The sequence below is a fragment of the Bos indicus genome, chromosome 7 (assembly GCF_029378745.1).
Source record: "Bos indicus isolate NIAB-ARS_2022 breed Sahiwal x Tharparkar chromosome 7, NIAB-ARS_B.indTharparkar_mat_pri_1.0, whole genome shotgun sequence".
NCBI classification, from domain to species: Eukaryota; Metazoa; Chordata; class Mammalia; order Artiodactyla; family Bovidae; genus Bos; species Bos indicus.
This window is the reverse complement of record NC_091766.1, coordinates 77,696,775-77,720,650: the sequence shown is the minus strand read 5'-3', so window position 1 is coordinate 77,720,650 and position 23,876 is coordinate 77,696,775. Positions and strand designations below refer to the sequence as shown.

General features: G+C 36.2%; 1 long non-coding RNA gene and 1 pseudogene across 1 annotated transcript in view; both read right to left on the bottom strand.

The window, feature by feature from the left end:
• The window catches only part of LOC139184220 (uncharacterized), a 1,143,978-nt gene that overhangs the window by 904,436 nt on the left and 215,666 nt on the right, over window positions 1-23,876 (bottom strand). The window lies entirely within an intron of this gene.
• Window positions 19,351-19,863, bottom strand: LOC109561313 (guanine nucleotide-binding protein G(I)/G(S)/G(O) subunit gamma-5 pseudogene; annotated as a pseudogene).

Below are 23,876 nucleotides of genomic sequence, written 5' to 3'. Positions count from 1 at the left end.
CGTATTATTAGTGAATGTTTGTATGAAACTGTAAATTACACTACTACTTTTTGTAATCCATTTTTTCTGGGACTTTTGTTTTTATAAACAATGCATTAATAAGGATGGTTATCTGATTTTGAACAAGTTTCTGATTATTCTCCTGGCACCTTACATGTATAGCTTTGTCTCTAAAATTCTACCCAAATTAATTTCTAAAAATAATCAGTAAGTGAAGGCAAAAGTGGAATGTATGCAAAGAGACACAGAATTTCAGTTTATCTGGGTTTCAATTGTGTGGGAATCAAAGTAAGTAGTGTTCAAAACACACACATTTTAAGTATCAGTTCAGTTCAGTTCAGTCGCTCAGTCGTGTCCAACCCTTTGCGACCCCATGAATATGCCTTGTTCCAATTTGTTGATGTAGTTAATTTGAGGAAAACTTGTTATATTATACCTTAAAATGCCTATTAGTTATCATGAATAATTAAAGGGTGTATTAAAAATATTAAATAAAAAAATGTGGGCATCACCAAGCCAGAAGGGATTACAGCTCAAATAAAAAAGGAAGTTGTCTATTGTCTATATTAGCTGAATTTAAATTCTGATTAGTAAGTAATTTAAATTTAGGAATAAATTCAGATAGCCTATTTGTGAACCTAAGATCTGATCCAATATTACTTTGTGAGGCTTGGAACTAAACTGAATGTCTTTAAGCATTGAAAGCTTTTACTTTTTGTTTGGTTTTGGTTTGTTTGGGTTTTTATAAGATATTCCTCCATTTAAGTATCATTTATTGTCAGTACAGTGAATTAAAATGATCTATATTTGTCATGAATGGGAGATATTTCCAATCAGCAAAGTACAGTCCCATCTAGTAGGCCAGTTTAATTGTGTGTTTTATAATTCAAACAGATTGAGCTGGAGTTTAAATTACTAAATCGGAGGAAACTTGAAGCAAAGAAGCATTACAAAAAAGCAATACTAAATTGAAAGAGATTTGTGCTTTATACCAGTGCTATTGATATGTTATAAAAAATCAGGAAATATACAGTCTAAGACTTTTAGGTTATGTCTTTTTCTGTTTAAAGCAAATATTTTCACTTTGGATAAGGAATTCAGCATTGGCATCCTCATCTGTAATTGCAAACTGTCTACCTATTCAATCTTGGTGTTAAGAGAATCAAGTGTATGTGTACCTATATAAAAATATATCAAAGTTCTTAGTAAACCCAATTGTAAACCTTGTTATAATGCCCAAACTTAAAATTCATCAGGACAATCATTGCAGTCTTATTATTATTACTAAAATCCTTACAAAGTAGCTGAAAAGTTGACTCCTACAACCTGGGATCAAATATCAAAATCTGATGTCAAAAAGTCTACAAGATGTTCTTCCTTCTGAAAGAAATCTCCCAGTCAGTGAGACAGTCAGTTAAGAGTGGGTAATTTTATTGAGTGCTCTCTCTGCCAGGATATTGAATTCCCTCATCCATCTCAAAAGCTTTGTGTTATCTTTGACTCCTACCTCTCCTTTGTGCTCCATGCCTATCAGTTATGAAAAGGCATGGGGCAGCCTCTGTTGCTCCTGCCTTTGCGGTTCTGGACCCATGAGCTCAGCTCTATTTCATTTCCTGTCCTTAGATGTCAACGAGATTGCTAATTCTATCGTTATAAAAAGAGCATTACTCCCACCAGTTTCAAGGTGTTTCTGACCCTCACAACCAAAATAGCCGTAACTAGCATACTTCGGGCTTCACTCCTCTACCTTCAATCTGCTTTATATGGAGACTATATTATTTCTTTTGGATTCCACAATACCCTACGTCTTTGCTTGTGTATTACTTTTTCATCTCCATTGTTGAAACTGTAGTTCGTCCTTGAAAGCTCAGTGTAAATGCTACTGCTTTAAAGAAAATGTGTCTCATCCTGTCCACCAGGCTGTCAGATCCTGCCCAGTTGTGTCTTGGTTTTATTTTTCTGGTGATGCTTTCCTGCTTCCTAAATTCTGCCTTTTGCTGTATTACCAGACTTAGATCACCCTTTACCCGCTGTCCATCTCTCACCTTCACAATAGATAGTTGGGCACTTGTGAGCAGTGAATGGCTGTCACTCACTTTTAAGACCTACACAGGGAGCATGGTATCTTACTCCTTGTATAAATAGATATTTGTGAGAGAAACACATGGATAGACAAATAAAAGAATGAGAATCGCTCAGTATATTTATAGGACACCATCTAGAGAAAGCTTAGAATACTGAAGACATCTTACTAGGAAAACTTTAGACTGAAATTATGAGTGGAGATGTATTGTTCATTTTGGAAGTTTTGCTTTTTAAAAATATCACAATGTCTGATTTTTCACTGTTCTTTTCAGTGTTTTGGGGGGCATGGGTCCACATCAGAAGTATCCCCATGGTCTTTGGGACACCAGCAGATGGACCTGAACCATGAGCTCAACACAAATTTAATTTAAAAAACACATCAGTATGATCTATGTTCTGCTTTTGGGCAACATTTCAAAAAGGAGGCTTATAAACCTGCAGCAATTCACTGGTGAGGAAAATGCGGATGAAAAATTGATAACTAGCTGTGATACAGCCAGTTGGAGCAACAACAAGAACAAAGAAAAACATTTTAAAAGTACCGGATAAGTGAATCTGGATCCTATATTGACAATTAAGATAGCCAACATTATCATTATTCATCATTCCCAGTTGAATTTTCACAGTAGGTGATAGTGTTCAGTTGAAGGAACCAATTTATCTATTCATTTCAACTCAATTATTCATAAATTCCGTCTCACTAAGGAGACACACAAGAGCCAATGGGATGATTAAATCTAGATGTTGAGATTATATTCGATATTATACTATTGAGTTGTAAAGCACCTTAGAGGGCCATTTTTTTCTGTTTCCTTCCCACAGAAAGAGTCTCTTTTGCAAAGTCCTTGGCAGGCCCTTGCTAACCTCCAGATAGTTGAATGACTGATACATTTTGTCATTCAGATTTTTTTCTCTAGTTTCACCTAAGGGCTTCCCTGATCAGGCCTTCCAAATCAGAGCTCCTTTGGAATAATTTAATATAACATTGTTCTCTTTTCGTTTCTTCATCATGCTTATGTTGTACAGCACATCATTTGTTTATTAGTTTTGTTTGTTTATTGTTGCTCTCTAAACAATAGGATGTAATAGCCAAAATAACAAGGACTGTGTTTAGATTGTTCACTGATGTACTTAAGTTGACAAGGACAGTTTCAGGCATATGGCAGAAATTCTTCTGCTATGTTATACATGTTATTGAATTAAACTAATCATTCTTAAAACCTATAGTCATTATTTTCCAAGGGAGTCCACTCTATTCCTAGAGGCCCCTGTTTCAAAGCCCTTCTAGTTTTGCAGCTAGACTCTGCCACCCTACAGTTTATCAGCTCCCCTGACAAGGCTACTCTATCTCAAAGCTGATCATTCTAATATTTGAAGCCTCTATGTGAGTCAATCAACAAGTTACTTGAGCTGGAATCCTTTATCATTCCCTCTTCTAGTCACCAAGACATTTTGTATTTTTAAGAACAATTTAAAAAGTTAATAATTGAAATGGTGGTTGAGACACAATATTTATGATGTCTCCGGAGCAGTTATTTTCACCTTCCTTGAGTCTGTGGATTCAAATGTTGTGAATTCCATGAAGACACAAATCTTCTCATCAGAAAATTAAACATGCAAGCAAACATTTATATACAATTTCAGGAGATTTACAGATACCCCCAAATCTATATAAACACCCTAAATAATAAATAAAATGTTTCAAGATATAATCTCAATCCTCAAGGTACCCTTTCTCTACAGATGGGCAAGAGCCATCCCTATTTTTCCTTTTCTCTTTGCTTCATAATTGTATTTTGTAGCCCATATGGTAGTTTAGAACCTATATGATGAAAGCTTTCTCAAGGAAGACAGGAAAATGTTTTTTATCTCAAACTGTACAATCTTCAACTGTGAATTATCAATAGCAAATCAAATCCACTGGCTTATACTTTCGAGTCATTTGGCAAAAAAAAAATTTCCACCTCTCAGAAACATAATTCTGTTAACCATTGTTAGGGATATTTTTACTTGCATGACTTTAAGTCAGTGATATGAAGTGCAACAAGATTACATTTATACCCTCTCTATACTCTGTTCCGGATTGTCTCCTTTTAACGAACTCCACTGAGAGAAAATGCATTTAGTTCTGGTCTGCGGTATCTCTAAAGGCAAGGTACGCCGCCCTTGATAGCTTACTAAGTGATATGATTTTCTATAGGCAACACACAAAAATAAAATGATTTGTTTTAACTGGCAGTCATTATAGGCACTGCCTGTTGTATTTCTCTCTATAGCAGAATTAAATAGATGGTTTTATTCTGGCAGAAATCTCACTCCCCCCGCTTTTGCTTTTGTCTCTCTCCTGAGAGGGATGAGACCTCCTCTGTCAACCCAGACGCTCTTACTGTCACTAGGCAGAAAGAAAGCACCTCTCTGTGTATGAGGATGATCGGCTGCCAATAGATTTGGCTGTCAACCACCCAAAAGCACTGTCACTCAGTGTCAAAGCACTAACAACAAAGCAATTATCCACACAAAAAAGAAAGAGAATCAGAAGACCCAAGTTATGTAGATAAAACAGAGCCAGTGAAAAAATATAACGAGTGCCTCTGAAAGCTAAAGTGTGGTTTAGCTTCCTCCCAATAGACTGCCGCGTCATCCGTGAAGCCCTCCCAGTTTTTTTTTTTTTTTTTTTAATTTTAAGCTTGGCAAGTATTTCTGATTGTTTGTGAAACATTGACAAATACTTTTCTGAGGCATATACATCTTTTTCTATTAACATTGCTATCTTACACGTAGGAAGAATAAATGCATGCAGGATCAATTAAAATTCAGACAAATCTATGGTTCAACTTATGAAAGCTAAGGAGTAACAGTCCTAAAGAGAAAGGCTGTCACAGGGTTTCATTTCAAATGGACAGAATATAGAATTGGAAAAGGGAAACAGCAACTGAATATTCTAATTTGATGATACAAGGCAAAGTGTATTAAATACTATCAGCTCAGTTCAGTCACCTAGTCATGTCTGACTCTGTGACCCCATGGACTGCAGCACGCCAGGCTTCCCTGTCCATCACCAACTCCCAGAGCTTGCTCAAAATCTTGTCCTTTGAGTTGGTGATGCCATCCAATCAGCTCATCCTCTGTTGTCCCCTTCTCCTGCTGGCTTCAATCTTTCCCAGCATCAGGGTCTTTTCCAACGAGTCAGTTGGCCAAAGTATTGGAGTTTCAGCTTCAGCATCAGTCCTTCCAATGAATAATCAGGACTGATTTCCTTTAGGATTATTGGTTTGATTTCTTTGCAGTCCAAGAGACTCTCAAGAGTCTTCTTCAACACCACAGATCAAAATCATCAATTCTTCAGCTCTCAGCTTTCTTTATAGTTCAACTCTCATCAAATACTATAATCCTAATAAAAAAGAAAATCATAATCTGTGGACTACTAGAAAGTGTTGTAAGTATGAATCGGAAATACTAACTCAAGATTGAATGCTCATTTAGTGCAATAATAGTGTCTGCTTAGCAAAGTGAATTTTCTGTTACATAGTTATTTATTTATTTAAATGCCTACCTTCTATTCAACAACTATTTTTTAAGCACCTGAAAAATGAAAAAAGTAATAGTCACTCAGTCACGTTTGACTCTTTGAGACCCAATGGACTGTAGCCCACCAGGTTCTTCTGTCCATGGAATTTTCCAGGCAAGAATACTGTAGTGGGTTGCCATGCGCTTCTCCAAGGGATCTTCCCAACCTAGGGACTGAACCTGAGTCTCCTGCATTGCAGGCAGATTCTTTTACCATCTGAGCCACCAGGCAAGACCCTAGTAATCACTTTCAATGTTCCAAAAACTTCAGTCAAGTCTTGGGATACAGTAGGGAAAGCAAGACCTATCTTAAAAATCCTTGAGAGAGTTTACTGGAAAGACAGATAAAAGCATGTGGACAAAAAGATAACTCTTGACTAAGGTTTCAATACATACAGTTCAGCTCTCTTTCTGACTCTATATTTTATTTGTCCTATGCCTTGGGCCACACCCATTTTCTCTGGGATGGATTTCTATGCTTTATAAAATAAATGAGAAGGGCCAAATTAGTCTCTAATTTAATTTCATTCTAAAAAAATTCCTATGATTTTATTTGATGGCATCTATAAAGTCTCTTCCTATAACGCACATTCACAGTTCTCAGAGAAAGATAATGCAGTCTACCAAGAATACTTCAGGCATTAACACTGCAAATACTTTGTATGTTTTTTTCCCTCTGAAAGCCAATATTTTTACTTAAGTCCACTATCATCATCACTGTTTTAATTAATATTATTATATTCTCTAGATTCTGGTGTATGATCAACATAATGGGAACATTTATTATAAAAATGAAAAAATGACAAAAGTATCTAAATTATTCAGAAAAATGTTAAAAGTTGTGGAAAGTAGGAGGGATGATAAATGACTAATTAGATTTATTTTTAAGTAAAATCTTTGGAAAATTGTTACTGTGCTGTATGCTGAGTGACTTCATTGTTCCTTGCTCTTTGCATAGGAGCCCACCAGGCTCCTATGTCCATGGGATTCTCCAGGCAAGAATACTGTAGTGGGTAGCCATTTCCTCTTCCAGGGAATCTTCCCCACCCAGGGATCAAACCCATGTTTCTTGTGTCTCTTGCATTGGTAGGCAGATTCTTTACTGTTGAGCCATCTGGGAAGCTCCCAAATTAATCTGATATTAATTCAGATACATTTATCTTCTGGGTATTTATCTTATAAAATATGAAAATATTGTTTTAGAGTAAAAAATTATACAGCACCATGAATTTTAATTTTTGTTTTCTTAGCTAAGTCCTATATACTTTTGTAAACTGTTCATTATCATGAGAATATGAAACTGTGTGAAGGACAGTTGGAATATTTTGATTTTGCTTATAGATGGCAAAATTTAATGTATTAACCATAAGATTTAATAAGATTATCTAACAGAAGACTGAAAATATTTATTAATAAAATTAAAATATAGAAAGTGTTAAATATTTTACTTGATATTTAAAAGTTACATATACAGTATGTCTATAGGAAGAAAGATAAAATCTTTTTATGCAGAGAAATGATAATATACTGAGAGTTTTTTAAGTTAATTCATTTTTTTAAAATTGATGTTTCTTTCATACTTTCTCCTTTGATCACCAATAGATTTGGTTTTGTAACTCTGCTTTGAATCATGCATTCTGTCTTTCAGTATAAAAACATTAAAATGGGTCAGGGATATGAAAATATGTGTTTAAGAACCAAAATAATCTAAGAAAAGTTTTCACATGAGGAAATTCCATACTGGTTTTGCAAGATTTATACAGAATACACAAGAGTCAATATCCTTTCTTCTTCTTCAGAGTAGCATCCTATTACATATTTGGTGAAACTGAAAGTTGCTCAGTTGTGTCTGACTCTTTGCGACCCCATGGACTGTACAGTCCATGGAATTCTCCAGGTCAGAATACTGGAGTGGGTAGCTTTTCCCTTCTCCAGGGGATCTTCCCAACTCAGGGATCGAATCCAAGTCTCCCACATTGCAGGGTGATCCTTTACCAGCTGAGCCACAAGGGAAACCCAAAATGTCAGCAAAGCAGGGGGACCCAATATGAACCAGGGACCTCATTACATATTTGGTAATCAACTGTGAATCCTAATTTCTAGTTGGGAATACTAAATTTAATCTAGTTTTCCAAATTAGAACCTGGGAGATAGGGGAAGCAACAGTGATTTTCAAGAAGGACCGGATAGAAGGTACCATGTTGAACTGAAGAAACTGACTACTTCCTATAGCACAGGCAGGGATATTTTATTCACTTTTGATTCTTTATCACCCAACACAATGCTGATGCATGGTTCAATATAAGTTACATATCTGTCACGTTGAAATTAGTTAAATGGACTCTATAAATAAGAACACTTTGGCTTCAGTACAGTTCCTACTATCAAAGTAACTCTGAATTGATAATCTATGGTAGTTAGACCCGGAGAAGGCAAAGGCAACCCTTTCCAGTACTCTTGCCTGGAAAACCCCATGGATGGAGGAGCCTGGTGGGCTGCAGTCCATGGGGTCGCTGAGAGTCGGACATGACTGAGCGACTGACTTCACTTTCACTTTTCACTTTCATGCATTGGAGAAGGAAATAGCAACCCACTCCAGTGTTCTTGCCTGGAGAATCCCAGGGACGGGGGAACCTGGTGGGCTGCCGTCTATGGGGTTGCACAGAGTCGGACATGACTGAAGTGACTTAGCAGAAGCAGCAGCATGATAGTTAGACCATCAACTCTGAAATTATATATCTATTTGATAGCAATAACACACCAAGTATTTAAACATCTCAGATGAGTAATATATTTTGGGTAGTTCAAATTAAAAATAAACACACACACACATATATAGTACTCACTACATTTGAAATGGTTACTTATACTTTAACATTTACATTTATGGACAGTTTTGGAGCATTTAGACTAAAAATAAGAATGAAAAGTTGCCTCTATTTTCTTCTCTTTCTAAAGTACTAAAAATGTATTTTCAAATTACTAGTGGAGCCATTGCTATATCTTACCTGGTAGAATCACAGACAGAAAAATATTCTGTACATATTTTATGTACTGTTGCAAATACAACATAGCTATTTTATTTCAAGTAGAAAAAAACTGAGTTTTAAATTAATTTCAAATTTTATGTAATATTAAAAAAACTCCTCTCTTTGCTAGACATCTCCATTAGTATGCTGATAATGATAATGTTGTTAATAACAAATGCTTGTCTAACCTTACTGGGCCCTGTTCAAAATGCATTACACATCTTAACTCATTTAATTCTAATAGCAACCTTATGAATTTATTGTTATTTCCATTTTGCAGAGGAACAAACTAAGGCAAAACAACTTGCCTTAATCATACAGCTAGTAAGTGCAGAGCTGAAATTTGATCCAATGTACTCTTTTCCAAATTCCATGCTCTTAACCAGTAAAAAGCCGCTCAGTCGTGTTCGACTCTTTGCCACCCCAGGGACTACACAGTCCATGGAATTCTCCAGGCCAGAATACTGGAGTGGGTAGCATTTCCCTTCTCCAGGGGATCTTCCCAACCCAGGGATTGAACCCAGGTCTCCCGCATTGCAGGCAGATTCTTTACCAGCTGAGCCATAAGGCAAACCCTAAACCAGTAGATGTCAGTAATAATGTTTTATACATATGTATATATATAATGTATATATCCAAGAAAAACACTAAAATATATCAATGTTCAATTAAAAAAACATTAAGTGTATTTTAAAGATTACCTTACAATTAGGGTTATTATAGAATGGGTGCTTGGAATTAAAAATGGGTGTTGGGGTAATGTCATTTCATGTTTCCTAGATTAAGAACAATGTAATCCTTTAAAATTTTCAGAAAAAAATGAGTAATATTAGATAAAATGACCCTGCCAATTTAAAATTTGAAGCAGTGAATATTCAGGATAAATATTTCTCTTTGAACATATTCATTTTGAATGACTGGCTTGACAAAATGCCAATTTCAGTTTGCTTGATAATTATTAACAATTTTACTGAATAGCTTGTTTTATTTATTTCTGTTTATAAATAAAATTCTACTCTTAAAGGAATTTGACAGTATCATATAAAGGTTTTATCAAATGTATAAAGGTTTTATCAAATGTGTTAAACAAATGAAGGTCTAAGCTACAGTCCTCTCAGAACCAATGAGACAAAAGAGGTCATTTACTAATTAAATGAAGACATTCTGCAATGCAAAGTGTATTTACTAAGACAAAAATGTAGAACAATCTTGTGACTTTCTTACATACACAAGGATGACATCAGTTGTGCGTACTAGGAAAAAAGTTACCAAACAGTTCATCCGTAGCCAGTTGTACTTAAAATAGTAAGATATGTTATCACAGGGCAAAAGCCAAAGACAGAAGGATTTCAAATTTTAAAAAGAAAAGGAAAAAACCTTATGTATGTGCTCTGATATTGTAAAAATGGAGAGAACAAGTTGGCATTTCTGGAGAGTCCTTGATAGGAAAGGATTGGTTTTTGAGGTAGAACACAAATTGTTTTGTTATAGTTTCTGTCCTTGAATAAAATGGGCCAGGCTCAGGGACACACTGACTAAAAGGAAGGGTGAACCTGACCTCTCCCTTGCTCTTGAAGTTTACCATAGTTATCTATTAGAACTTTTATAGACCTGCTTTTAGTTTATTTTATGGTTGTGTGTGTTTTATTTTTATTTTTTGTCTCATCTTCTGCACTTCCAAATCTAATAGCTAGAAGTATAAAAGAAGTCCAGAAATTGTTGTCATGCATAGTGCATGTGAATGGATTTCTTAGAATCTTTGCCAATTTGGGTAGCTCCCAACTTGGAAAGTTTCCCAGATGGGTGCACTTAAAAAAAGTTATGTCATTCTCCAACTTGCTGTTGACAAATGTTTCTGTGGATGCTAATAGACATAAATGTTATTTCTTATTTAGACTAAGTATAGAAGTAGAGCATTTACAACAGCCCATTAGAGATTTTTATCAGCCAGGAGTGGAAAATGGCCTGGGAGAAAAGCAAAAACATTACAATTGTATAGCTCAGTTAATTCCTGTGTTGGCTCTGCCAAGGTGTATGTTTCTGGATGATTCTAGCCAGAGTTCAATAGTAGGACCGTGATTGTGGGTGAGGGATGGTATTTTCAAATATCCGTGTTTTTAACATAAAAGGCATCTGTACTTTTAACTAAATTAATTATGTTTTCCCATTATGAATGATACAGACTAGGACTCAGTCTGATGAGAAATGAATCTAGGTTTGATAATTGGATACTTCCAAAACTGTGGTCACAGTACTCAAGTAATTCATTTGGTGGCAGATGGTGGGAAGGGATAAGAAATGAAGTCAGGTTCTCATCACCTGAACTAAGGACAGGATTTTCTATTAATGTAGACACACACACAGTGGAGACAGAATAGTCTCAGTTTATTACATGATCCTGAATCTGGGTAGGGAAATAATCCCATTTCTTACAATCAGGTCTCTGCTAATTTATTTTGCTTCCTTTAAACCAATACTAGGAAAAGAGAAAAGAAAGGGGGAAAAAATGGGAAAATCCTGTGAACTCAGGCAGAGAGCTAAAGAACACTATTTCTGAACGTAATCATTGCTTTGGAAGTTCAAGGTTAGGAGAATATCAAATTGATCTAAAATAAGACACGTATTAATATTTAATATGATTTCCTCCTGCCCCTGTGCCAGTCAGACATTTGGTCCCTAGCATGACATTAATGAGACTGTAAGCTCCTTGAGACAGACACCATGTCTGGTTTATTTCTCCACACCCCACGGGATTTATCCCAGTGACTAGTACTTAAAGGGGCTCAAAACATATTTGAAGAGAGAAATCCAAAATAATTAGCCCTGTGTTTATCTTAAACAAAGATTTGCTTCCATTCAAAATTAGTCACTTGCTGCCACACAGCTCAGGAAGACTCTAGATTGTCAAGGAATAAATACAAGTACATACAAATCATTGCTACACTTGCAAAATTAAACACTGAATTGGGTAGTTGCCAAGTCCCTTTCCAATTTTCCTGTCTCTGGACATCCCTTCACCTGCTCCTCTATTTTTATGGCTAGAGAGAAAAATCAGTGTACTAGTTCTGGTATTGTTTTTCTATTTTCAGGGTGGTGTTTTTAGGCTTTTGGAGGTAGAAGGGAGTCATTGCAAAGGTGCTGGCAGTTTCAAATAAAAACTATTGCTTTGCTTCAGGTTAAATCACTTAACCTGCTGTGATCAATTAGAATCCATTTCGCTATTGAGCACAGCTAGGTGCTTAATAAAAGGGTCACAGGGAGGCACACACAAAGATGTCCACTCAGCTCTGCACATGGCAGGAACCCTTCACCAGCTGTGCAAAATGGTCACTACATGGATGCCGGACAAGTAGATCCACCCCCTTCACCCCATCCCCCTACTGTGGAAAGACTACAGAGTTCTGGAATTTACATCCTATACAAGTGAGACCAGTGATTGCATGCATTTTTAAAAATGCTGTTTTATTAAATTTTATTTTGCATCATAGAAAATATTGCCAGAGTCTTTAACATACATGATGAATCTCTCACTTTTCTTATTTATTGACAAATGATGGAAGTCAAAAACAATTCGTCCCCTGCTGGGGCCACTCATATATAAAACCAAGCCTGCTTCTACGCACCAGGTTTTAAATCAAAACTACACAGCTTATACACTCTCGCCCTTACACTGAGAGGTAAGAAAAGGCAAATATAAACGTCTGCTCAGAAATAGAGGCAGTTCCATAATCAGCCACAGCAAAATGCTGTCTCTTACATTTACCTATAGTGTCTGTAAAGAAGTGTAATGGGAAAGCAGGCAGGACTTCTGACAGTGTCACCCAAGACTGGAACCTATTTAACTTACCAATTAATGAGTCACTAACCTTTTCTTAAGATTACTTAAAACATACACCTCCATCTAATTCTCTAAAACACCACATAAACAGTATTTCTTTCTTTTGTTAAAGAAAACAAAACCACAAAGCAGTTACTCAAGAATAGAAAAGATATGCAAGTTATTTTTGCCTTTATAATCTGAATCTGTTAAATATGAAAAAAATTAAATCTTTGAGGATCCACATATCTGTCATTTTTTTTTCTAAAAATTATGTATGTAAAACAGAAAAAATATTAACAGACCATTATGTAGTTAGGAAATGTCTATTTTAATTCTATCCCCTGATATACAAATTTCTAAAGCTGAATCTTGCCATAATCCTAAAGTTATGCTGGAATTCCTGCTTGTGTCAGAGGTGTTCTGTACTGTCTTAATTTTATAAAGGGAAAGCAATCTGTATTTCCTATGCATACCTTGGCCATGGCAATGGTTGGTTGAGTGTTATTTTGAACCCCTGTGGCTATTGCCCATTAGTTCCAGTGGAGAAAGATAATGACTCCCTGGTATAGTAATTTATCATACTACTAGGTCTGAATTCCATATTCAGCCACTATACATGAGACCAATCCACAAAGAAGACAAAGAAAACCAGACAACTTGAAAACCAATCAAACATTTTGCATCGGTTACTACAAGAAGAAACTGTGTTGCTTTGTTTTGTCTGAGAATTCACCTTTTCATTTAAATCAAGGGGTAGTTATTCTGCCTCATTTAGGCCACTACAGACTGTCACCCTTTCATAAGTCAGAAAGTGGAATGGATCAGAAAATATGCAATAAATTTACTTTAAAAAAGGGAAGCGAAAGACATGTAAAATTATTGTGTTTGTATTCTCTTAACTCAAAGAGTTGAAGATATTTGTATACTAGAAAAAGAAAAGTAGCACAGGAAGGTTTTCTTTTTTTCCTGACAAATCAATAAGATTTATCTTGCAGAATCCACACTTTCAAATACTCTGCAACTAGTGGAACACATTTTCTAAGGTGACCAACTGGGGTCTGGTACACTCAGGGTCCATAATTAAATATGCTTTCTCAGAAATCAAAATAGTGAGTTTTGTTTCATCAGAACTCTGAATAAAGAGGAACTAGTATTTCAAAAATAGAGCATTAGACTGCTGGCATCTCTAAAGATATGGTTGGGGTAGCAGCTACTTCACCAAATCCAATCTCTTTACAAAGCCAGAAATCAAAGAGATTTATCATTGCCAATGCTGGTGATTAGAAAGTGTAATTTGTCAGTGCCATTCAGTAGCCAGTGAATGAATGGATCAGACCTATCTGCAATCTGGCTTTTAATGTTAAAACGGGAATTCACTTAGACAGATAATCTATTTCTCAAAAAGGAATTGACTTTAAAAAGTCTATTTGATTGTACTCTCATTCATTTATTACTTGTATTTGGAAATGTCCTATCTCGCTAGCTTCCCAAGCTCCTAATTCCTCTCTACTGGTTCTCTGACTTCTGAGAACATTTACCAGTTGGAAACATTCTCACAGTTATCCAGAAAACCAGAGAAAATACAAAATGGAGAGAAGAGAAAACTTTATCTTTTAGGCCACTGCCTCTTTGGTAGGCAATCCTGAAGAATTTCCAAAAGGAAAAAAAAAAAAAAAATGGATAGGTTAGAAAAGAATATGGTTGAATTATGCAAGCCTTACTCATACACTTATTTTGCTACAGAAACAGTCACGAGACTTTAAGGGATCAGAATTGGCCAAAAATAATAATGTATTCAGTTTTGTTATAATTCTATTAATAAAATGTGGGTTTTTATTGAAGTCAAAATTAAACTTGTCTTCTCTGATACTCTTAAAATCGATAAAATAACTCATCTGTTTACTCTGTTGAAAGCATGTTTGGAAAATGTTTCAGATTCAGTTCTCAACTGATTTTTTTCAAGCTACAGGATAACTTTATATGGCTTCTGAAAATTATTAGAGCTCAATCAGTTCCTTTCATCATATTACATGTTTTAATTGAGTATACTCTCTTTAGTGTTTCCTGAGTGCATTCTGTTTCCTGGCCCTCCTACTCACATCCCCGTTTCTGCCCAAATCTGTTTAACTTATCATTCCTTTTGACAGAGGGCTTATTTCCACAGAAGTGTAATAGATTTACAAAGAAACTTACTGCCACATAAATATCATTACCCTTATCATGAAGATATTTTCTCTCTTAAAATCTACTTCATAATTAAAGTGTCCTTTTAAAATTGGATTAAAAAAAAATATGTGTAAACCAGTTCTACAGAAAGAGTTGTCTGTGGGTAAATGTGACTCTACAGTTACTAGTCTGCCAAGTGATTGTGTTAGGAATAAATTAATTATAGCACTAGGCACACTGTTGTGTTCAACTGACTTTTTTTTTTTTTCCCCAAAAGGACTTTCCCAAGGAAGGAATTCAGTTCAGTTCAGCTGCTCGGTTGTGTCCGACACTTTGGGACCCCATGGACTGCAGCACGCCAGGCTTCCCTGTCCATCACCAACTCCTGGATCTTGCTCAAACTCATGTCCATTGTGTCGGTGATGCCAACCAACCATCTCATTCTCTGCTACCCCTTCTCCTCCCACCTTCAATCTTTCCCAGCATCAGGGTCTTTTCAAATGAGTCAGCTCTTCGCATCAGTTGGCCAAAGTATTGGAGTTTCAGCTTCAGCATCAGTCCTTCCAATGAAAATTCAGGACTAATTTCCTTTAGGATTGACTGGTTTGATCTCCTTGCAGTCCAAGTCACATAATATGAAAAGGAGTAAGGGGATCAGTTCAATTCAGTTGCTCAGTCGTGTTTGACTCTTTGCAACCCCATGAGTCGCAGCACACCAGGCCTCCCTGTCCATCACCAACTCCCAGAGTTCACTCAGACTCACGTCCATCGAGTCAGTGATGCCATCCAGCCATCTCATCCTCTGTCGTCCCCTTCTCCTCCTGCCTCTAATCCCTCCCAGCATCAGAGTTTTTTCTAATGAGTCAACTCTTCGCATGAGGTGGCCAAAGTACTGGAGTTTCAGCTTTAGCATCATTCCTTCCAAAGAAATCCCAGGGCTGATTTCCTTCAGAATGAACTAGTTGGATCTCCTTGCAGTCCAAGGGGCTTCTCCAACACCACAGTTCAAAAGCATCAATTCTTCGGCGCTCAGCCTTCTTCACAGTCCAACTCTCATATCCATACATGACCACAGGAAAAACCATAGCCTTGACTAGACGGACCTTTGTTGGCAAAGTAATGTCTCTGCTTTTGAATATGCTATCTAGGTTGGACATAACTTTCCTCTCAAGGAGTAAGCGTCTTTTAATTTCATGGCTGCAGTCACCATCTGCGGTGATTTTGGAGCCCAGAAAAATAAAGTCTGACATTGTTTCCACTGTTTCCCCATCTATTTGCCATGAAGTGATGGGACCTGATGCCATGATCTTCGTTTTCTGAATGTTGAGCTTTAAGCCAACTTTTTCACTCTCCACTTTCACCTTCATCAAGAGGCTTTTTAGTTCCTCTTCACTTTCTGCCATAAGGGTGGTGTCATCTGCATATCTGAGGTTATTGATATTTCTCCCAACAATCTTGATTCCAGCTGTGCTTCTTCCAGTCCAGCATTTCTCATGAGGTACTGTGCATATAAGTTAAATAAGCAAGGTGACAACATACAGCCTTGTCATAATCCTTTTCCTATTTGGAACCAGTCTGTTGTTCCATGTCCAGTTCTAACTGTGAATAAACAAATAACATGCTATTTCTAAAAGTGGAAGCCACCAAGGAATTCTAGCTAACAGTATTCTTATGGACATGTGACCCTAGTATAACCAGATCTTCTGATTTGCTCAAAAGAAGCTGGAATTTCAGATTTGGAGATGAATGCATCTGATCATTTTAGATGCTGGCAAGTTACTAAAAACAATGCGGATAAAACAAAATACAATTTCAGGCCCTGATGAACCAACTATTGCTGGTTTCCAAACTTTGATTTAATCATAGGACTCAACTCATATCTCAGACATATACAAAATAGCCATCCTGGTGTATGGCAAGTTTTATGAATGATCAAGGAGCCTGTCCTACGTCTTCTTACATAATGGCAGTTTAAGCTTGGTTATGATATCCCACATCTAATAATGCAGCTCATCACTTAGGTTATAAAAGCTCTGAGAATTGAGAGTCCTTCCTAACACGTTAGTTAAGTTTTATATAAAACCTATATCAGTTAGTCAGCTAAGTGATACTTTTCTAGACAAAGGTGAAAATTGATGCCCAAAGGATATGTTTTAATGCTTAATACTCTTTTGTTTGTAATATCCAATATTATTCTAATGAATACCAGTCTATACAACCTGTTGATAATCATTAATCTAACAAAAGCACTGTAGGTGATAGCAGCAGATTGCTTCCTATGCTATTTAATTCAACAAAATCAAAAGCATCTCAGTTTAAAAGGGGGAAATAGATATGAAAAGAAAGACAGCTGTTGAATCATTCAGGTTTCCATTTTTAATCAATAACCAGTCCCAGGTGTCTAACACATTAACCCTCAGGAGAAAGACTTGCAACATGTCATCAGAGGAGGGTTGCTGGGAGACAGGGTTGCCTGCTGGGGATTGGATTCCTTTGGTTTCCCTGGGCATCACCATGTTCTGTCTGGCTGTACTTGAGTTGTACTGGTTTCTGAATTCTCCTGAATGCTCAGAAATACTACAGCCCATGACAGCAGTGGCAACTTCATGGGGAAAAATCCATTACAGGAGTGGCCCATTGTTGTTGGGCTCTCCTGGTGGCTCAGTGGTAAAATCAGCTTCCCTCATAGCTCAGTTGGTAAAGAATCCTCTGCAATGCAGGAGACCTGGGTTTGATTCCTGGTTTGGGAAGACCCCCTGGAGAAGGAAATGGTGATCCACTCCAGTATACTTGCCTGGAGAATCCCATGGACAGAGGAGCCTGGTGGGCTACAGTCCATGGGGTCGCAAGAGTAGGACATGACTTAGTGACTAAACCACCACCACAGGGGTAAAGAATCTGTCTGCCAAAGCAGGAGACGTGGGTTTGATCCCTAGGTTGAGAAGAACCCCTGGAGAAGAAAACAGCAACCCATTCTAGTATTTCTGCCTGGGAAATTGCATGGACATAGAAGCCTGGTGGACCGCAGTCCATGGGGCCACAAAAGATTCTAATACAACTTAGTGACTCAACAACAGCAACCCACTGTTATCACTCACTAGTCAAGAGACCCTGGGTGCTTTTTTGTCACATGTTGTCTTATCTGGTCACCCTGAAATAATGACCATAGGGTTACATACAGTATGATATGTGTATGTGTGTGTTTCTAAGCACGAGGTTCTGTTTTTCCCTTGCTAGTGGTTATTTTAATGGAAAAAAAAAAATTGTCTGACCTATACCTGGCTGCTAGCCAAGAATTAAATATAGCAATTTGTTACAGTAATATTCCTCCAGAGTCCTTCAGCAAGAACACAAACTATTTAAGTTATGCTTAAAGGTATATTTCATTTTTAAGTCTCATCTCTGGTACATGCCATATCCTAAGCAGCTTTCTCTCCAGTAGCACAAGCAGTTTTCCTCAATAGCTTCTTTTCCTGCCTGGCATAGCTCCCTCCCGGGTGTTTACCATTTGAATGATCACATTTGATTTTGTAATACAATAGTTTTATCCAGAAAAAAACAAAAAACAAAACTGTACATAGGGAAAGGCCCCTCCTACCCTGGGAACCCCATTAAGACTTACTACTAATTTCTTGTGTTAGAAAAAAAAAAAAAAATATATATATATATATATATATATATATATATCTATCACAACTCAATTTCAAAACAATTTTTTCTGTTTCTTAAATGCATATCAATTTTAGTAAATTGTTCTTAATTTCCAAACAGATGTTTAAAATACTCTTTTAAGCAGTATTGCAATTTTCTGTGCTTTTCCTGTTTCCTATGCTAGGCTGTCATTTTTTTAATGAGTCCCACATATTGTACACATTGACAGTATTTGTGTTGTAGCAATCTTTTTAGTATTTTCAGTTGTGTGTTAGTTTCCTGTGAGTGCTGTAACAAATTGCTATAAACTGGGTGACTGAAAGCCATATAAACAGGGTGGGGGTGTAACATTCAAGAAAAACAACAACAACAACAGGTCCACTCAACAGTACTTCAAATCACATGATATTTTGAAATGTGTGTCCCTTCTATGTAGAATAATAGTTTAAGTTTCAAACCTCAAAGCAGCCTGTGAGTGTATCAGCATGGCCTAGGAATATGTAAATGATTTTCTGCTTTCGAGCATAAAGTATATATAGACACACAGAGAGACAAGATTTTTCCTTTTGCAAACAGCATTGCTTTATGGCAGATTGCCAGAACTCAGAGAGACATGCTATCACGCTGTCAGGAGGCATTGTACCAATGAGGAAAGATAGCAGTTTCAGGTATTGTATAGACTAATTGTGGTGTAGGTACACCAATTGATAAAAGAGCAGAAATTTTGGCATTACATCAATAAGCAGTATAATTAAGGTAATAGGTAGCATGCCATCTAATCAAGTTACTACAGTAATACCAATGTGTGTTAACTTTAACACTCTCTGAATACTAATTACTATTACTTTCAGATTTTTACAATACACAGTATATTTAACAGAATTTAACATATCTGGATAATTACTATTGTGCTAATAAATAAAAATAGTTATTATTCCAAAAAAAAACACACTGTAGCTAGTTTTTTTTAAGTATTTTCCAGTTATGAATTATCATATGACTAGAGAATATAGAGTCTCATTTTTTTTATCCTAAGTATTTTATTTTATGTTGCCATCAGTGTATATAAAATAATTACCCTTGTGAAACAGAAAATTATGACTATTCAGAGAGGTAGACATTAAAGACTGACAAAAGTAGCAGTTTGTATAGTATGGCACGTTACAGAGAGGCTTTTGTACAGGCTTCAAATTTAGCTTTCCTTTGAATATTCACTGGTTTATGAAACGTGGTTTGCAAAACCTTGTCAAGATTCGTCTTACTACAAAAAGGAACAGACTTTCTGGGGCCTGAAGGGATTTGTTCTTGAAGATACTCCAGTCAGCAGAGGGTCATGTTGAGCATTCTGCAGACAGAACTGTTTCAAATCTGCAGCTGCCTGGGAAACCTTCACCCGATCGAGCCCGGCCTCCAGCCGGAGCTGTTGAACCACTTTTTTCATAGCCGCGATGCTGGATGAACCAGACATGGCGCACTGGAAAGGATGGCAGATCTGCGGGCCGTCGGCAGCTCTGCGGTGGGTCCGCTGGGCCAGTCCGCGGGGCTGGGGGTCTAGATTCTCATTTTTAAAGATGCTTTAATGTAAACATTGTATCCCCTAAATAGAGTTTGTATAAGTCTACCTTTATTATATAGAAATGCAAGTTAAAAAACAACAACAAGGTTTTATATTTGAAAAGACATCTAAAAATCTCCATTGAGTCATCTCTATTTGTCATCTCTATTTGTGTAATGGAATCGATGAACGATGAATTTCCTATGAAATATTATTATTGAAATATAAGTTATACTTGTCTAATTCTCACTTTTAATATATTCTACTGCTTTCAGATACTTAGAAAGGACTTAGATAATCAGTACCCATAATTCAAGTCACTCTCCCTATATGTACCCCTTCTCATGCTTTCATCTCTCCATCTTTCTGGTGTTTTCAACCATCTTGATACTTGATTTTTTTCTGTTTTCTCTAATTGTTTTTTTTTCTTATCCCCATAGGCCAGCATTCATTTCTCTTGGTTCAGTCATGCCTGCTTCCTTACTCAATTGTTGGCACTCAAGTGCTGAGTTTTAAGTGTGTCAATGATGCTTTTACTGAATTTGACAGAATCAAAGGTCAATGAGATGTACATATGGAAGAAATCCCTACAATTTATAATACTATACATTGTACTTCTAGCTTTTAAATAAGACCCAAACCATTTCTGTTTGGCAACAATACTGACTACTGTTTAAAAAAAATGATGTTATTTACTAGACATCTATTAAAAACTGGAATTTTTTTTACACAAGCATTCCTTCTCACTTGAAATGCCATAAATACAAAGAAATGTAATTAAAATATATAAAGACTGAGTTTTGATTTCACATTTTTTTGATAAGTAAACATTTTATATATTTAATTATTATCTATTATTATTATTATTTTTTTACTTTACAATATTGTATTGGTTTTGCCGTACATAACACATAACAATAGGTAGGTCAGGTATTGCAATAACAGCAATAAAAATAAGGCTAGAAAATAAGTGGCTTAGAAGGTCTAAAAAATGACTTCAAAAATCTAAAAAGAGCCTATTGCTAACTATATAGAGAAGGTTGATAATACAGGTGAAAAGAGTAAAACTTATGAAAATGAGAACATCAGCAAAATGGTGGAGTACAAAGCTCCAGACTATTTTTACTAGAGAAATAAAGGAGAGACTGGTGGCAAAAACTTTATAGGACCCTTGATAATCAGTGAAATGATCTACAGAAAACAAATTAATATCCAGAAAAGAAAAAGGAACATTCAAAGTGGTATGACATTATGTGACATTTTTACTTGTAATTTTCCTACCCTCTACCCACTGGCTCAATGTAGTTTGGCAAAAGCAGTGCCTCATCCCAGTTCCATTCTGTCAGCCAGAAAGAGCAGAGCAAATCAAACAAGCAACATTAGAAATTGTCCGGGTGTTGCCTGATTGGTCTCTATGTCAGCCAACTCAGAGATGAGATAGCTGAGGCAGCAGAGTTCAAATTTCAGGCGAGCAGGAACTGTGGGAAGCAGTGGTCATGGCTTGTGAAAACCACAAGGACACCACAAGAACTCAGATACCCATGAGAACAGACTACTGATGGAAGAGCACAGTAGAACAGGTGAGGCACCAAAAGAAGCTAGGATAAGACGCTTAGGGAAGCAAGATGCTTAAAATCAGTCATGCACATGGGGCAGTTGAGGACAGAAAAAATCATAATCAAAAGATCAGGGGAAAAGAAAAACATGATTCAAATTGCCTGAGAAGACCTTAAGCTTTCATAACAAGCTGAATAGTGAAGAGCTTCTCTGATGAGAATAAGTCTGAAAACCAAAATAAGCCACTTTTTCAAAATTTTCAAGATCTGCTTTTGGCAAAATCTGCCGCAATGTCCACAAAATATTGCAATATGTACAAATAAATAGGAAAATATGGCCTATTCAAAGGAACAAAATAAATCACTGAAAACTGTTCCTGAAGAAACATAGGCATAGGATTTATTAGGGGAAAAAAAATTAAAACAATTGTGAATATGCTCAAAGTGGTAAAAGAAAACAAAGAACTTTGGGATATGAGAAAATTATGAAGGAAATAAAAATATCAATACAGACAGATATTATCAAAACAGAATTTCTGGGGTTAAGAAATGCAATAATTGAGCTGAGACACTCGTTACAAGTGTGCAACATGAGTTTCAAATAGGCAGAACACAGAATCAGCGAACATCATGAGGAATAAAAGAAAAAATAATAAAGAAAAGTGAGCATTAGGATCTTATAGGACACCATCAAGTGGATTAATATATATTAAGGAAGTCACAGAAGAAGAAAGGAAAGGAATTAGATTATTTAAAGAAACAATGGCCCAAAATTTCCAATTGAGAAAACATACAAAGTTCAAGAGTCTCAATAAACTCTGAAGAGGAGAAAACCTAAGAAATTCACACTGAGATATATTATAATCAAAATTTTGAAAGATAAAAAAAGAACCTTGAAGTCATCTAGAGAAAAGTGACTCATCACATACAAGGCATTCTTAAGCAGATTTATTAGTAGAAATTTAGCAAGCCAAAAGAAAGTGGTATGGTATTCAGGTATAGCTCATTTTATTGCACTTCACTTTATTATGCTTCACAGATACTGCTTATTTTTTTTTTCTTTTAATAAACTGAAGTTTGGGGCAAACATACATCAAGCAAGTCTATTGTCTTCATATTTCCAACATCAGTTTTTCACTTAATATCTTTGTCACATATTGGCAATTTTCACAATATATCCAACTTTCATATTATTCTTATATTTGTTGATTTATGATCAATGCTTTTTGATGTCACTATTATAATTGTTTAGGAGCACCATGAACCGTATAAAAGAGCAAATTTATAAAAGTGTGTGTTCTGACTGCTCTAACTGACCAGCTATTCCCACATGGTCTCTCTCCTTGGCCTATCTATTGTCTGAGATGCAACAATATCAAAATTAGACCAAATAATCATACTTTACTTATCTCTAAGTGTTCAAGTGAAAGGGAGAGGGGCATGTCTTTCACTTTAAATAAAAAGCTAGAAATAATTAAGCTTAGTGAGAAAGCCATGCCTAAAACTAAGACAGGCCAAAAGCCAGGCCTCTTATACAGTCAGCTAAGTTGTGAAAGCAAAGGAAATTCTCTTGAAGGAAATTAAAAATGCTACTCTGGAGAACATACAAATAAAAATGTGAAAGAGCCATACTGCTGACATGGAGAAAGTTTTAGTAGTCTAGATAGATGATCAAACCAGCCACAATATTCCCTTAAGCCAAAGCTCAAGAACATTGCTTAGAAAACATTTTGAACTGTGTCCTATGTTTAAATTATGTACCAAAATTGCTATGCCAAAGTCCTAATGTTCAGTACCTCGGAATGTCACCCTATTTGAAGACAAGGTCTCAAAAGAGGTAATTAAGCTAAAATGAGTTCATTTGGATAGACACTAATATAATATGACTTATATCCTGATAAGAAAGTGAATTTTGGACACAGGCATGCACAGGGAGAAGACCACGGGAAGACACAGGGAGAAAACAGCGACCTATAAGCAAAGAAGAGGCTTCAGAGGAAATCAACTCTGTTGGCACTTTGATCTCAGATTTTAAGTCTCAAGAATTGTGAGAAAATATATTTCTGTGTTTAAATCACCTAGTCTGTGGTACTTTCTTATGGAAACCCTAGCAAATTAACACACTATGTCAAAAACAACAACAAAAGATAATTATTAAACAAAATATTGTGCAGGACGTGAAAGAGATGTGTTAGTCACTCAGAAGCGTTAGACTGTGACCCCATGGTCTGTCTGTTAATGGTCTTCTGTTTATGGGATTCTCTGGGCAAAAATCCTGGAGTGGGTTGCCATGTCTTTCTCCAGGGGATCTTTTTGACCCAGGGATCAAACCCAGGTCTCCCACATTGCAGGAAAGTTCTTTACTGTCTGAGCTACCAGAGTTGAAGGAAAAGGATTTGAACTAACTCATATAGATGATGAGGAAGAATGAAGGGAACGGTGATTGT